This window comes from Neomonachus schauinslandi, chromosome 16 (genome assembly GCF_002201575.2).
Source record: "Neomonachus schauinslandi chromosome 16, ASM220157v2, whole genome shotgun sequence".
NCBI lineage: Eukaryota > Metazoa > Chordata > Mammalia > Carnivora > Phocidae > Neomonachus > Neomonachus schauinslandi.
The window spans coordinates 10,539,760-10,557,646 of record NC_058418.1 but is presented as its reverse complement, the minus strand read 5'-3'; the positions used below and the strand labels follow the sequence as shown (position 1 = coordinate 10,557,646).

Below are 17,887 nucleotides of genomic sequence, written 5' to 3'. Positions count from 1 at the left end.
TTAGAATGGCAAAAATTGACAAGGCAAGAAACAACAAATGTTGGAGAGGTTGTGGAGAGAGGGGAACCCTCTTACACTGTTGGTGGGAATGCAAGTTTGTACAGCTGCTTCGGTAAACAGTGTGGAGATTCCTAAAAAAATTAAAAATAGAGCTACCCTATGACCCAACAATTGCACTATTGGGTATTTACCCCAAAGACACAGAGGTAGTGAAAAGAAGGGCCATATGCACCCCAATGTTCATGGCAGCAGTGTCCGCGATAGCCAAACTGTGGAAAGAGCCAAGATGCCCTTCAACAGATGAATGGGTAAAGAAGATGTGGTCCATATATACAATGGAATATTACTCAGCCATCAGAAAGGATGAATACCCAACTTTTACATAAACATGGATGAGACTGGAGGAGATTATGCTAAGTGAAATAAGTCAAGAAGGGAAAGTCAATTATCATATGGTTTCACTTATTTGTGGAACATAAGGAATAGCATGGAGGACATTAGGAGAAGGAAGGGAAAAATGAAGGGGAGGAAATCGGAAGGAGAGATGAACCATGAGAGACTATGGACTCTGAGAAACAAACTGAGGGTTTTAGAGGCGAGGGGGGTGAATGAAACAGCAGAAAGAGAAATCAACGAATCGATCCCATTTGCAACTGCACCAAACACCATAAAATACCTAGGAAAAAATCTAACCAAAGAGGTGAAAGACCTGTACTCTGAAAACTAGAAAAAAACTGATGAAAGAAATTGAAGAGGAAACAAAGAAATGGAAAGACACTCCATGTTCATGGACTGGAAGAACAAATATTGTTAAAATTTCTACACTACCCAAAGCAATCTATGCATTTAATGCAATCCTGATTAAAATGCCAACAGTATTTTTCACAGAGCTAGAACAAACAATCCTAAAATTTATATGGAACCACAAAAAAACCCCAAATAGCCAAAGCAACCTTGAAGAAGAAAGCAAAGCTGGAGACATCACAATTCCAGACTTCAAGTTATATTACAAAACTATAGACATCAAAACAGTATGCTACGGCACAAAAATAGACACACATATCAATGGAACACACCAGAAAACCCAGAATTGGACCCACAACTATATGGTCAATTAACCTTAGACAAAACACGAAAATATATCCAATGGAAAAAAAAAAACAGTCTTTTCAACAAATGGTGTTGGGAAAACTGGACAGCACCATGCAAAAGAATGAAACTGGACCGCTTTCTTACACCATACACAAAAATAAATCTAAAATGGATCTAAGACCTAAATGTGAGTCAGGAAACCATCAAAATTCTAGAGGAGAACAGGAGCAGTAATCTCTTTGACATTGGCCATAGCAACTGCTTTCTAGATATGTCTCCTGAGGCAAGGGAAACAAGAACAAAAATAAACTATTGGGATTACATCAAAATAAAAAGCTTCTGCACAGTGAAGGAAACAATCAACAAAACTAAAAGGCAACCTATGGAATGGGAGAAGATATTTGCAAATGACATATCTGATAAAGGGTTAGTATCCAAATATATAAAGAACTTACACAAATCAACACCCCCCAAAATAATACAATTAAAAAATGGGCAGAAGACATGAACAGACCTGTCTCCACATAAGACGTCCAGATGGCCAACAGACACATGGAAAGATGCTCAACATCACTTATCATCAGGGAAATGCAAATCAAAACTTACAATGAGATATCACCTCACATCTGTCAGAATAGCTAAAATCAACAACACAAGAGACAATTGTTGGCGAGGAAGTGGAGAAAGGGGAACCCTCTTACACTGTTGGTGGAAAAGCACTCTAGTGTAACCAATGTGGAAAATATATGGAGATTCCTCAAAAAGTTAAAAATAGAACTACCCTATGATCTAGCAATTGCACTACTAGATATTTACACAAAGGATACAAATATAGTGGTTCAAAGGGGACCATGCACCCCGATCGATGTTTATGGCAGCATTTATCTACAATAGCCAAATTATGGAAACAGCCCAAGTGCTCAAGGACTGATGAATGGATAAGGAAGATATGGAATATATACACAATGGAGTATTACTCAGCCATAAAAAAGAATGAAACATTGCCATTTGCAACGATATGGATGGAGCTAGAGAGTACTCTGCTAAGTGCAGTAAGTCAGGCAGAGAAAGATAAATACCATATGATTTCCCTCATATGTGGAATTAAAGAAACAAAACAAACCAGCAAAGGAAAAAAGAGGGAAAGGCAAACCAAGAAACAGACTCTCAACTATATAGAACAAACTGACGGTTACCAGAATGGAGGTTGGTGGAGGGATGGGTGACACAGGAGGTGGGGATTAAGGAGTGCACTTGTGATGAGCACCGGGTGATGTATAGAAGTGTTGAATCACTATATTGTACACCTGAAACTAATATTACGCTCTATGTTAACTAACTGAAATTTAAATAAAAGCTTTAAAAAGGTAAGTATAATTGTTATTATTCATGCCCAAGTACTCCCCCATCCCTTTCTGTATTTATTTATTCAACAAAAGTCAGGGCATCTTCGCGGTAGAAGAATTTGCAGATGAGTTAAGGAAATACCTTCTCCCCTGAGAGGAGATAACATAAGAGGAAGAGAGATGCTAAGACCTACTCAGGCGAGGCTCTGCTTCCAGAAGCCAAAGCACCATTCCCTCCTCCCAGCGGCTTTTTTCAAGAAGTCCGGGCTGGGGAAGGACAGGAGGCTGAGAGAAATCACAGCTTCATTAGAACCCCCGCATAAATTACAGTGGACATCCCAGACAACACCCAGGAATGACCCTCTACAAAAACTTAAATGTAGATTAAAAAAAAAAATTGGAATCTGGGTGCAGCCTCCCCTCCTTCAGGACACTGCAGCAGGAGCTCTGACCCCATCCCAGGTTCATAGATGCTTTCAGGGAACTAAGCGCTTCTCCAGAAATTACAAAGTACTGCTATTAAGAGACGTATTTTTTGTTTGTTTTTTTTTTTTACCCCAAGCCAGACTTTAAGTCTTTCTCTTCTACATCCTCATTTAACTCTCAAAATAACTCTATTAGGTAGACACTAATACCAACTTAAAGAGGAATGAGGCAGAGACACGAATTCTCCGAATATTATACGGCTGGGAAGCGGCAGCACTGGCTGGTGGTCGGGGAAATGCAGAACCCAGGAATCCCTCACTCCCAGCGACCTGGGAACCTGGCCCGGGCCCCGAGCCCGGTCTGCACCCAGCGCCCCGCACTCCACAGAGCTCATTCAGAGGGAACACAAACCCCGCCCTTCGCCGCAGGCGGATTCTCTTCCCCAGGGTCGAGCGCCTGATGACCACCCGCCCACCGCAAAGTGAGGCCAGGTCAGTGCGGCCGCCAGGAGGGCGCCGGGGGTGGGTGGGCTCACCTTTCGCAGAGGAATGAAGGCCGCGGCCTCGCGTACCTGGAGCGGAAGCGACTCTGCCTACATAGAGCTCCTGGACTACGCTTCCCAGAATTCCCGACGGGAGCAGGAATGCAGACTCGGCCTCCTGCAGCGGAAGTTATCCTGCGGCACTGTGTTCTTGGACTACATTTCCCAGAATTCCCAGGCCCCCTCGTCGTCTTCCTCGGGCGGAAGTGTTGGCTGTCGCACCGAGAGGCTGGATTGTATTTAAAGCGTGCGGGTCCGGCGCGAATTCCGTAACGCAGAAATGCTGCCAAGTATACAGAACTCTTTTATGTACTTCTGTATTTTCTCCAGCCAACGATGCATTCAGGGCGTCTTTCCGGAGCTTAATGCGTCTGACCTTGTGGATCTTGTGGACTACAAATCCCGGAATCTCCTGCGGAGTGGTCCTTTCCTGAAGGCTCTTCTCTTTTTTGGGACAGTCAGTATTTAGATAGTCGGTATTCTCTTTTGGATAGTCAGACTGAATTAATTCTGTACGGTTAGTCGAGCTTGGCCGCCCCCTCCCTGGTCGTTTTCTTGAATTTTTTTCTTCCAAACGTGACAAAAACTAAGACAAAAACAAAACAAAACCCAAAGAACTCAACCAAAGCAAACTATCCACCTCTTTTAAGAAACTACGTTATAGAGACTGAGAACCTTGAAATATGAGAAAGAGGAAAGGGAAGGAAGGAAAACAGATTATAGAAAGGAAGCGATGGATGCGGGGTTTGGGAGGGGCGGAATGCAGATACTATAAGGAAATTGTGCTGACCTGTACTGAGTACCAAATTTGACAAATATAGAGTCTCAACCTTACTTTTACTGGGTTGCCTTTTTTTTTTTTTTATGGGCATGCATGCATCTAGAACTCACAGTGCTCTGTACCCTAAACTATTCATCCCAAGATCCACAAGAATGGACGTGGATGCCAAGAATCCACAAGAAACAGATGCAACCATTGATCAGGCCTTAAAGCAGAAGCAACAAATGTTTCCCACATTTCCTTCACTTTAATTGATTATGAAACGTGAGTCATAAGGCAAATGGAAGAAACTCTATTGATAGAGATAAAACATTGTAATATGGGAAGGAATTAAGACCTTTATAAGATCTTGAATTTTTTGGGCGCCTGGGTGGCTCAGTTGTTGGGCGTCTGCCTTCGGCTCAGGTCATGATCTCAGGGTCCTGGGATCGAGTCCCACATCGGACTCCCTGCTCCTTGGGAGCCTGCTTCTCCCTCTGCCTCTCTCTCTCTCTCTCTCTGTCTCTAATGAATAAATAAATAAAATCTTTAAAAAAAAGATCTTGAATTTTTTTTCTTTTTTGAGCTTTTAGTATCCCACCACTTACTTCCCCCCTCCTCATATAAAAACTACAAGTTGTCTTATGGAGGATGTGATTGAAGGAGGACAGGGGATGAGGTAATGGCTTAATCCAGAAAATTAGCAGAAAGAGAGAAAAAAGAGAAGAGGAAGTTTAATTGCCTAGTTTTCTGTTGTTTTCCTTTATGCTGGTACATTAATTGTATCTGATGTTACATCACTTGAGCCTCTTGTAATCTAGAACAGCTACCCTTCCCCTGTTTTGTTTGCCTTTGGCCTGCTGAAATAACTAGCTGAGATGTCATGTAGGATTGCTCACATTCTGGATTTGTCTGATGGCTCCCCTGGCATTTATTGTCCTGAAATGTCAATATTTTCTGTAAACTATAAGTTAAAGCCTAGATTTTTGACAATAAGCACAAATGTGGTGCTGAATAAAGCTGAACAATGTCCAATACAATGTCCAACTGAAACTATCTCAAATGCTGGGCATGTACTCTCACTCAGGAGTGAAAGAAAAATGATGTAACAGCTGTCAACACAAAATGAAGAAACTTTTTATGATCTCTAAAGGTAAGGAAGAGAGTTTTATTTAAGCCCAAGTTAGGATAGCTGCTCAGGAAACACACTCTTTACAGGAAATGTTCTGGAGAATGAACAACTGATTTAAGAAATCATACAGGATACCAAATTGGAAACAAGAAACAACAGATGTTGTTGATGATGAGGAGAAAGGGGAACCCTCCTACACTGTTGGTGGGAGTGCGAACTGGTGCAGCCACTCTGGAAAACAGTATGGAGGTTCCTCAAAAAGTTAAAAATAGAATTACCCTAGGGGCACCTGGGTGGCTCAGTTGGTTAAGCGTCTGCCTTTGGCTCAGGTCATGATCCCAGGGTCCTGGTCTTGAGTCCCGCATCGGGCTCCCGGCTCAGCGGGGAGCCTGCTTCTCCCTCTGCATGCCGCTCCCCCCGCTTGTGCTCTCTCTCTCAAATAAATAAATAAAATCTTAAAAAAAAAAAATAGAACTACCCTGGACCTAGCAATTGCACTACTAGGTATTTGCCCAAAGAATACAAAAATACTGATTCAAAGGGACACATGCACCCAGATGTTTATAGCAGCATTATCAACTATAGCCAAATTATGGGAAGAGCCCAAATGTCCATCAACTGATAAATGGATAAAGACCTTGTGGTGCCTAGAAAACTAGGTAATTTACTCAGCCATAATAAAGAATGAAATCTTGCCATTTGCAAAATTCATGTTGCTACATTCGTGTTCATGTTTGCAACATTCATGTTGCTAGAGTGTATTATGCCAAATAAAATAAGTCAGTCAGAGAAAGACAAATACCATAAGATTTCACTCATATGTGGAATTTAAGAAACAAAACAGATGAACGCAGGTGGGAAAAGAGAGAGAGAGCAACCATAAAACAGGCGCTTAACAATAGAGAACAAATTGAGGGCTGATGGAGGGGAGGTGGGCAGGGGATGAGTTAAATGGGTGATGGGTATTAAGAAGGGCACTTGTGGTGAGCACTGGGTGTGGTATGTAAGTGATCAATCACTAAATCCTACACGTGAAACTAATATTACACTATGTTAATTAGCTGGAATTTAAATAAAAACTTGGAAGAAAAAAAATCATACCATGTGATTCTGAATTTAACAACCCCTCCCAAAAGGAAATGTTTTTTTAAAATACTTATCTAGTAAGTTTATATATTAAGGAGGATCAATCAGATAATAATTTGGTTTTTGGATAAAATGACAGGAAAATTTAAAAATGCAATAGACAAGAAATGTTTCAGTACACTTAAACTTCCAATGATAACAAAATAGGTAATTTAGAATAAACATCTGGCCGATGATGGGTAGACACATTTTTAAAACTATTGAGAGGTTCGGGGCGCCTGGGTGAGTCATTAAGCGTCTGCCTTCGGCTCGTGTCATGGTCCCAGTGTCCTGGGATCGAGCCCCATATCGGGCTCCCTGCTCAGTGGGGAGCCTCCTTCTCCCTCTCCCATTCCCCTTGCTTGTGCTCTCTCTCTCGCTGTGTCTCTCTGTCAGATAAAGAAATAAAATCTTAAAAAAAAAATTTAAAAATAATCTGTTGAGAGGATCAAAAGACAAGATGAATTAGTGGGCTAAAATTCAGAAAAAGTGGGGGAGTCATGCACTTGGGGCAACTTTTCTCTTGGGGTGATGGTCTAGTCAAAGAGCTGAAAAGCCTAGAAGCTCTGCACCATTTTTGACACCCATTTGAGGGTAGGGGAACAAAAGGTTCTGGCAACAACTACAAAATACACATCTTTTCAAACACACATAAAATATTTACAAAAAGGGACCATATGATGAGCCATAAAGGAATAACAACGAATTTCACAATACTGAAATAATACTGAATATGCTTTCTGAGTATAATGAAATTCAGCCAGAATTCATAACAAAAAGATAATTTAAAAACTGCCATGTGTGCATCTAATAAAGTGTTGTCTCCCAGCCCCTTCTTTACTCTGTTTTATGGGGCTGGAATGAAAAATCTGCATCCCATCTTTCCGCTATGCGCGTGGTATTTGGGGATCTTCCATTCCGGGGGGGGCGTGGCCATGACCATCATCTCCTCGGGAATTCTGGGAACACAGTCCAAGCTCTGTGGGCAGAGTCACTTCCGCTCCAGAGAAGTGTGGCGGTGGGGGAGTTTCCTCCGAGGGAGCTGAGTCGCGTGAGCAGCTGTGCCTTCTCTCTTGGCACAGGGTCAGCTGGAACACGTCCTTGGCCTTCTGGAAGAGGAATCTGTACAAGTACAGCATTGGTGACTAGGTTACTGGAAGGGCAAACAGAGGACTCTGAGGCACAATGCAGGTAACAATTGCAACAAGCAGCAACCACCCCAGGATCTGGGGTAACAAAGTGAAGCAAGTTTAATTAAAGTATAAAGTAGAAGCAGCAACAAATTTCGGCTTTTCCGTGACTTTAACTGCTCATTATGAAATGTGGGCTCTGAGTCAAATGAAAGGAGCTGCTTGATGTGGAGACATTATTTTAATATGAGCAGATAAACACTGTATAAAAATTTGAATTAACTTTTTGTTCAAGTTCATGCATCACATAACCTACCTCCATCCTGCTCTTGATATTGTAAATACAAGAAAATGTCTTAAAAATATGGAAACCAGTGATACCATGATTTTTCATTAAGGTGAGCAAGTGAGGGTTAGACTCAAACCAGAAAATCCAATGACAACAAAAATGCACTTCACTTTCCACCTTTTCTTCAGGACAAGAACTAAAAAATGTTTATACCTTTTTATCATGAAAAATTTCAGACATAGGGGCGCCTGGGTGGCTCAGTTGTTAAGCGTCTGCCTTCGGTTCAGGTCATGATCCCAGGGTCCTGGTATAGAGCCCTGCATTGGGTTCCCTGCTCCGCGGGAAGCCTGCTTCTCCCCCTCCCACTCCCCCTGCTTGTGTTCCCTCTCTCTCTGTGTCTCTGTCAAATAAATAAATAAATAAATAAAAAATTTAAAAAAAGTTTTCAAACATATACATAAGTACAGAAGAGTGAAATATTCCATAATGTTAACCCTCATCCCCCAGATTCAACAGTTATCAACATTTGCCACACTTCCTTGATCAATCAATTTTATCTTTCTTTTTGTCTTTAATACTTTAAAGCAAACCATGACAGTGCATTATTTTCCCCCTAATATTTCCATGTATACTTCAAAAATTACCTTTTCTGGTATAACCACAGTACAGCTATCACATTGAAGAAAGTTAATAATAATTCCTTAATATTATTTCATACCTAACACAACTTCAAATTTTCCAATCATTTCAAAAATATCTATTCATTGTATCTGATTGCTGTCTCTTCAGTCTATTTCACTCTAGAGGAGTACTCTCTTCATATATTTTTAATTCATGCCCTTGACCTGTTGAAGAAACCAGGTCAGTTGTTGGGAGGATGCCTCACATTCTGGATTTTTAAGTGTTTCCTTATGCTGTCATTTAACATTTTCTACAATTTCTCCTGATAAACTACAATTTAGATTTAAAAGGCAGATTAGATTAAGGTTCATCTATTGGGGCAGGAATTCTTCATAGGTAGGTTTATCTTGATCTTGTCAGTAGCACCAGCTTCTTCTCAGTAAAGACCATAGCATATCTTTGAATGCCACTGAATCGTATTTCAAGGACATTATTTCCCAACCATGCATACAAATGTCCACCAGAAGAGCAAGGTTAAAAGAGTTTGAAAGGAAGTGTGATGATTTTGAGTCCATTTTTTCTTTTACCTTTCAATTGCCAATTTCATCCTATTAAGCATCCATAGTCTTACAAAGTATGCTGCAATAAACATCCATGTCCACTTGTTCTTGAGTTCTGAGGGTTATTGTAGGAGGAATTCCAGGAATGGAAACCCCTGAATCTCAGGGTGTGCATATTGCACAGTAAGAGCAATATTGCTAGCACTGTCCTACAAAACAACTGGCCAACTGAGCCAACGGTATTTGGAAAAGTTTTTTTCCCAAAAATACATATCATGAATTTAATCATATCTCTTTCATGTTTAAAAGAGTTCAGCCATTGCACATATCTACTTCTCTGAGTTATCTCTGTGCCTCTAAAGCAGCACTTCCTAGACAAGGTCATGAACGCTGACAGAGTCTCTCACAAATAATTTGTAAATCACAACTGTCCAATACCAAATATGATGGTTATTTAAAAATAAAAACAGAGGCAAATCACTATTCCTCATGCAATATCATCACCACTCTCATTTGCATTGCACCTTGCTTTCTAAAGCAGGATACTAAATGATGGATTTAGAGCTCCTAGGTCAGCAAATAAACTTAACCTGCAGTCTTTGGGAGCACATGCCATTGACAGGTTCACACAACATCCATTCATAATCCCTTTTTCCCTGCATGTCTCTTCTACAAAACAGAAAAAACAGAATACTCACTTTTTTGGTATCCCTTGAGTCTACAGGTCTATGGGACACAGTTTGAGCAATGAGACCAAAGTGTAAGTTAGCTGTCTGTTCCAGACAGAAGGGAAACAACTTGGCTGACATCAAGGATATGAGGAGAATAAGGGAGACTGAAAAAGTAGTAGGATCAATAAATTGTAGAAATTGATGAGGTCAAAGTCGGGGTACAACATAGAATAGAAAAATCTGGGAAGATACGTTGGTCAGAGGGTGATGCTTTGAATAGAGATTCTGGAGGGATTGCAGCTATTGGTGATTTAAGGTCTAGAGTATGACCGTGGAAGTGAGTTCCCCAGGTAGGATGGAAGACAAGATCACAGGTGGCATGAATGTCAAAAAACCAAGGTTGTGAATGTGGATACTGAAATGAGCAAGAATTATGAGAGGTATAGTACTAGACAAGTGACAATGAGCCAGCAGGCAAAATCTTTTAGAAATGTTGTTGAGACTTTTTATCACAGAGCATGTTGAATGAGCCCCTGCTTGTACTTTCTCTCTCTGTATCAAATAAGTAAAATCTTTTTTTAAAAAAGTTGGAGTACTGACACTGCTTGACTTCAAGACTTACTATGCTACAGTGTAGCTACAGTGATGAAGACAGTGGAGGTATTGATGAAAGAATAGACAAATAGGGGCACCTGGGTGGTGCAGTCGGTTGAAAATCTGACTCTTGGTTTCCGCTCAGGTTGTGATCTCAGGGTCATAAGATCAAGCCCCGTGTCAGGCTCCACGCTCTGAGTGCAGAGTCTGCTTGAGATTATCTCTCCCTCTGGCCCTCTTGCTTGTTCTCTCTCTCTCTCAAATAAATAGATAAATCTTTAAAAAAAGAATAGACAAATAGATCAATACACCAGGATAGAGAGCCCAGAAATAGACTCATATAAAAACAGTCAACTGACCTTTGACAAAGGAGCAAAGGCAAAACAATGATGCAGAAATAGTCTTTTCAACAAATGTTTCTGGAACAATTGGATGTCCTAATGCAAAAAAAAAAAAAAAAAAAAAAGGAGAATCTAGACACAGACCTTGCATCCTTCACATAAATTAATTGAAAATGGATCAAAGACTTGGGGCGCCTGGGTGGCTCAGTCATTAAGCGTCTGCCTTTGGCTCAGGTCATGATCCCAGGGTCCTGGGATCGAGTCCCATATCGGGCTCCCTGCTCCGCCGGAAGCCTGCTTCTCCCTCTCCTACTCCCCCTGCTTGTGTTCCTGCTCTCACTATGTCTCTCTCTGTCAAATAAATAAATAAAATCTTAAAAAAAAATGGATCAAAGACTTAATTATAAAATCCAAATGTAAAACTCCTAGAAGATAATACAGGGGAAAATCTAGATGATCTTGAAGATGGCTGTGCCTTTGTAGATACAACACCAAGGGCATGATCCATGAAAGAAGGAGTTGACAAACTGGACTTCATTAAAACTTCTGCTCTGCAAAAGACAACCTCAAGACAAATGGGAAGATAAGCCACAGACTGGGAGAAAATATTTGCAAAAGACCCATCTGATAAAGGACTTTTATCCAAAATATGCAAAGAACTCTCAACACTCAACAGGAAGACAAACAATCCAATTTAAAAGTGGGTCAAAGACTTTGACTCCTCACCAAAGATAAACACATAAGCATATGAAAAGATACTCTACATCGTATGTCACCAGGGAAATATAAAGCAAAAGATTACTTTCTCTTTTCCTAATCAAAATCCCATTAATAATTTTTAAAAAAGTGGTATATCCATACAATGGAAGTACCAGTAACATTAAAAAGAAATAAACTAGAAGTAATTACTAGATTTATGCAACAATTAGGATGAATTTCACAAGTATTATGCTAAGTGTAAGAATTGAGACAAAAAAGTGTACATTTTATGATTCTACTGGTATGGCATACTGCAAAAGAAAAAAACTATAGGAAAAGAAATAAGATCCATGGTTGCCAAAGGCTGGGAGCAGGTTGAGTGGATTAACGATGTAGTGGCACCAAGGATCTGTTTTTGTTAGGCAAAGGTTTTGTTTCTAAATAGGACAATTAACTAGTTAAAGATCAATTTCTAAATGGTAAAAATGAAACAGAGAAAGCACTTCATGGAATAACTGGCAGAAGAACTCAGATCCTATGATATGGATATATTGTGTTCAGACCTCTAAAAGACAGTAGAAAAAATTCGCCAAGTGTGTGCACTCCCAGTACAATTTGAATCATTTGTAGATCTCTCTGGACTTGAATTTACCTTATCAGCCCACTATGCTTACTCCAATTGTACAATATATAGACTACTGACTGCTGTCAGGCAGTCCATCTAATAACTTATATTTAAGTTGTCCTTGCATTCTTTTATTCATATGCAAATATACTATACTGCTTCTTATGAACTTGAAAAAAGAACAGCAGTGTGTTCAGTGAACCCTAATGGGATCCACTGATTTTCCTAGTCTCTCTCTCATTCAGACACAGGGATCTTACAGAATACTGGAAAGGCCAGCATTGTAGATTCCACTCTAGTATCAGCGTGGAGACCACGGGTTGTGCAGTCAGGGTGTTGAGCTACAAGTTGACTAGTCACATCTTTTGTATTCATATCCATATTTCTATTAGAGTTTCATTACTTTATGAGTCTCCAAGATTATTAAGCCACTTTCTAGTATATATTTTGTTCATATTTTCAGCCTGGTTTACTGTACGTCCTCTATACCTGTATGTATGGTGTCTTTTTAACATAGGGAAATCTAAAATTTTCATACAGACTTGCTCATTGTTACATTTACTTTGGTTGGAGCCCTGTGCACCCATAACCAGAAGCAATCTTTTCTGTGTATCAGCACTGTTCTCCAGCGTTTTAGAAGTAACTTCATTTCATTTAACTCTCACAAGCCCACTAGTTTAGTGCTATAATTACACCCCGGAAACTTAGAGAGAACAACTCGCCCAACCTTACAGCGCTAGGAAAAGGCAATGCTGATTGGCGAGTCCGGGAGAGGACTGGGGGAGCTCAGCACCCAGGAGACCACCAAACAGCGATGCACAACCCTAGCCCGCCGCCAAGCTGGGACCCGCGATCCGCCCCAAACGCTAGGAAGCTCTGCCTAGCCACAGGGAAACGCAAATGCCTCTACCCCTTCCTCCATCCGACATCATTTTTCGCCCTTAAGACATTGGGCTGGGACACCACTGGTCCCTGGCCTAGGCTGAGGAGGCCTAGAAACGCTGCTAGGACTCGTCTCCCCACCACACGGGGAATAATGGCCGCAACCTCCCCTGGAGCGGAAGTTCCTGCGACTCCCTTCCCAGAACCCCGAGCCACACACGAGGGACACACCCCACACTCCCTTAGAGGAAATGTCATCCACTGCACGGAACTTCTGGACTACACTTCCCAGAATCCCACAGAAGTTTAGAGCTACAGCCCCGCCTGCCTGGAGTGCAAGTGCTTCCGACTACACCTCCCAGAATCCTCTGCGGGATCGTGATTCCGCCCTCCCGCCTCTATTTCTTTTGATTAATTAAATTCTACCGGAGTCACTTCTCCAGCGTTATTAGCGTTTGACTTTTTTCTTTTTATAATTTTTTTTTTCTCAAGAACTAGTACATGGGGGAAAAAGCGAAGCTTTTCATGTGAAAAGAAACTAACACTTTTGCAGAAAAGGGATGTGTATGACAAAAAACAAGATTTTAAAGGGAGTTGGTCTGTGCTGTATAAGGAATATGGTATCTGACTTGGTTTGACTTGATTGCCTCTTTACATGTGCCTGTATTCATCTACCTCTGACTGTGCTATCTGGCATGAACTGTTTATTTCAAGAGGCCAAGAATCCACAAGGAATTCCAAGCACAGATCAGGCTATGAAACAGAAACAGCAATGTTATATATGACAAGTGAAAGGAACTGCACTGGCAAGGAGTTGGAGAAAATATTGTAATGGGGAAAAGGCTCTTTCCTTTAAATTTTTTTAGTTCAAACACAGGCTTCCCCTTGACTACTCCTGTGTTGCTCTTTGATATTACATATTTGCTATGAGTATTTTTCTTTTATTCAGGAGGGGGGAGGTAGGTTGAGGTGGGAGATGGAGTTCAGGGAACTGTGACAGGTGAAACTATAGGAAGTATGTACTTACCACTTTCCTTCTGGGCAGAAAACAGTTTTTAAATGAAACAATTATACAAAAGTATTGAGGATAGTAAAATGAAACACTTAACTTCTACACTTAAAAAAATTTTCCCACACTGGCTTCACTTATCATTTTTTAAATTTTGTTTCTGAAGTATTTTAAAGCTATTCTTTGACATTGTTATTTCCTTCCAAATACTACATATATCACTTAAAAATAACAGTATTTTCTTATGTACACACAAAATCATTACCTTATGAAACAAAATGAACAATTCTTAGTATTATCTAATCTGTATGCCAGTTTGAGTTCCTGTTTATAGAAAAAAAAAATGTTTTTTACAGCTAATTCATTCCAATCAATATCCAAACAGATTAATTGTATTTGATCATCTCACCTGAAACTCATTTATTCTAAAACTGTATCTACCCTCCCCAACACATATCATCATCATTTTTCATGTTCTTGGACTGTTGTAGAAAACAAGATGTCCACTTAGGTATCCAAGTTTGCATTTGTCTAATGGCCTCCTCACACTTTCTCCCCCAATCTTCTAAATTTCCTGTAAAGTAGAATTTTTATTTGAAGGCTAGGTTGGATACAGGGTCATTAGGGGAGGTAAGAATACTTCATAGAAGGGACTGGAAATATTTGAACAAGAAACCATATTCCCTTAAATTAAACCAATGCAAAAATCCAAGTTTCCCTTTGGAAAGAAAAACAAAAAGAAATAACAGCAAATATGTAAAAACAGACAGGGCTTAAAGCAAGGAAACCATTACCATTATATATATATATATATATATATATATATATATAGTTAAAGGATCATCACAATAAGTCTAGTTAACATCCATTACCACACATAGTTATAATTTTTTTCTGGTGATTAGAACTTTTAAGATCTACTCTCTTAGCAACTTTTTTTTTTTTTAAAGATTTTATCTATTTATTTGACACAGAGAGACATAGCGAGAGAGGGAACACAAGCAGGGGGAGTGGGAGAGGGAGAAGCAGGCTCCTGGCTGAGCAGGGAGCCGGATGCGGGACTCAATCCCAGGACCCTGGGATCATGACCTGAGCCGAAGGCAGACGGTTAACGACTGAGCCACCCAGGCGCCCCAGCAACTTTCAAATATATGATCCTTATTATTAACTATGGTCACCATGCTGTACATTACAACTGCAGAACTTAATATATAACTTGAAGTTTTACTTTTTGACTACTCACCCTTTTCAACCATTCCTCATCCCCTGTCTCTGGAAACAAATCTTTTGTTTCTATGAGTTTGGTTTTTTTGTTTTAGGTTCCACATATAAGTGAGAGCATATGGTATTTTTCTCCTCTGGATAATTTCAAATAACTTGTCTTCAAGTTCACAGATTCTCTGCTCTGCTTCATCAAGTTCATTTTGCCACTCTCTATTGTGGTTTTTTTCCATTTCATTCATTGTTATTCTTCAACTCTAGAATGTGTTCAACTCTTTTTTTAAAAAAAAAAAAATTCTATTTCTCTGCTGAAATCCCAGTTCATGCATTGGTTTCCTGATTTAATTGAGTTGTCTGTTTTCTCTGGTAGCTTGTTGAGCTTTCTTTAAAAAATTGTTTTGAATTGTCAGGCAATTCTGAGACCATCTTTCTATGGGATTGGTTACTGGAAAATTATTGTTTCTTTGGTGGTATCCTATTTCCTTGATTTTTTGTGTTCTTTGGAGTCTTGCATTGCTGGTTTTGCATTTAATGAAGACACCTCCTCCAGTCTTTACTGGCTGGCTTCAGGAGAGAAATACCCTCACCAGTCAGTTTGGCCAAGGATTTTTAGGCTTTCTTAGACCTGTTCTATGGATGTGCCCATTCCATACCTTTTCTTCCCTCTTGGGGAAAGTTCTTAAGATGTATGCCTTCTCTTGATCCCTCAAAGCCAGGTCGAATGCTGAGAGCTTCCCATTTGTTTTCCCTAGGGCAGTGCTCTGAAGTTCTCAAATTTGTGAGTTTTCTCCCAATCTCACAGGGTTGGGATGGCTTTCTGCAGCTGCTCACTGGCCATCTGCAAAGGCTCACACTCACCATCCAGGGGAGCACGTACTGGCAGCCAGCCATGTTCGGGGCAGAGTGAGGTGTGCAGAGCATTGTGTGTGGGGGGGAATGTCTGTGAGCCAGTTGGAAAGGGGGTCCACAGATGGGGTGTTCCCAGCAGCTTATAGGCAGGCTTCCAGATGTGGTCTGCAAAGGGGTTAGTGGGATGAACAGCAGAGTGGTTGGTAGCATCCCTTTGATGAGTTCTTAACACTGCTTTCTGTGCTCCCAGTCTCTCTCAATAGTCCAAATAACCTAAATGTTGTGGGTGAGGAGAGAAAGAAGTGGGCTTTTTGGGCAGCATCCCACACAGCTGGGCGAGACAGGTACTCACTCACACACTCCCACTTTCCCCCATGGAAGAAATCAAGAGAGTTTCTCTTGCCACTAGGCTGTGCCACCTTGGGGAAGGAGTGTTGTGGGGTAAAGTGAAACTGTTATTACCCTCTTCAATGGGTCTATTTTTGCTTCAAAGGTGTGCTGGAACTTTGTTAGACTCCTGGACTTCCAGAAAAGACTTGTTCATGGGTGGTGTCAAAATCAATGTTCTATGGGGTGAGGAGATGATTGTAGAAAACTCCTATTCTACCATGTTGCTGATGTCACTCTCTTCGAGAATTTTATTTACAAAGCTAAATGTAAAAAATGGCAGGATCTCCTTCTTTTTAAGGCTGAATAATATTCCATTGTGTGTATATACCATATTTTCTTTATCCACGTGTCTGTCGATGGACATTTGGGTTGTTTCTTAACACGGCTCTTGGGAATAGTGCTGCAACGAACATGAGAATGCAGATATCTCAGCCTTTCAGTTCTTTGGGGTACATTTCCATAAATGGGATTATATTGTAGTTACATTTTTAATTTGGGGAGGAATCTCCACTGCTGTTTTCAATATAGGCTGTACCATTTTAATTCCCACAAACAGTGTAGAAGAGTTCCAATTCTCCACATCCTCAACACTTGTTATCTCTTGGGTTGTTGTTGTTGTTTTTAATAATAGCCATCCTACTGGTGTGAATTGATATCCTATTGTGGTTTTGATTTGCATTTCAGTGATCAGGGATGTTGAGCATCTTCTCATAAACCTGTTGGACATTTGTACATCTTCTTTGGGAAGTGTCTATTCAAGACCTGTGCCCATTTTAAAATCAGATTGTTGTGTTGGTTTTTGCCTTTGGATTTTATGAGTTTTTATATTTTATACATTAACCCCTTATCAGATAAATGCTTTCCATAGATTTTCTCCCATTCCACAGATTGCCTTCTCATTCTTTTGATTGTTTCCTTTGCTGTGTGGAAGCTTTTAGTTTGTTGTCATCGCACTTGTCTACTTTCACTTTTGTCAATTGTGCTTTTGTTGTCATATCCAAGAAATCACTGCCAAGGCAAATGTAAAGAAGGTTTCCCCTATGTTTTCTTCTAGGAGTTTTATGGTTTCAGGTTTTATATTTAAGTCTTTAATCTATTTGAATTTATTTTTGTGAGTGTTGTAAGATAGAGGTCCAATTTCATTCTTTAGCATGTTGAGGACTTTATGCTAAGTGAAATAAGCCAGTCACAGGACAGAAATGGCATGATTCTACTTAAATGAGGTACCTAATTAGTCAAATTCATAGGAGCAGAGAATAGAATGGTGATTACCAGGAGCCAGGGGGAGGGGGAAATGGGGAGTTGTTCAATTGGTGTAAAGTTTCAGTTATGCAAGGTAAATTAGTTCTAGAGGTCTGCTGTACAGCATAGTGCCTAAAATCAACAATACAATATTATATAGTCAAAAGTTTGCTGAGAGGGTAGATCTCATGTTAGCACCAAAAAAAAAAAAAAATCATAATAAAAAAAAGAGGCAGAAGAAAACTTTTGGAGGTGATAGATATGTCTATTACCTTGATTGTTGTGATGGTTTTACAGGTGTATGCACATGTCTAAACTCATTAAATTGTATACATTAGGGCG

The 17,887-nt window shown here is 40.2% G+C and overlaps 1 protein-coding gene across 1 annotated transcript in view; it reads right to left on the bottom strand.

Moving 5' to 3' along the window:
* Nucleotides 1–3,425, bottom strand: part of ZNF112 (zinc finger protein 112) — a 41,173-nt gene extending 37,748 nt beyond the window's left edge. The window contains 1 exon segment of the mRNA XM_021681137.2: nt 3,400–3,425. The gene's annotated coding sequence lies outside the window, so the exon portion shown is untranslated.
* Between the last annotated feature and the right edge of the window lie 14,462 nt (nt 3,426–17,887).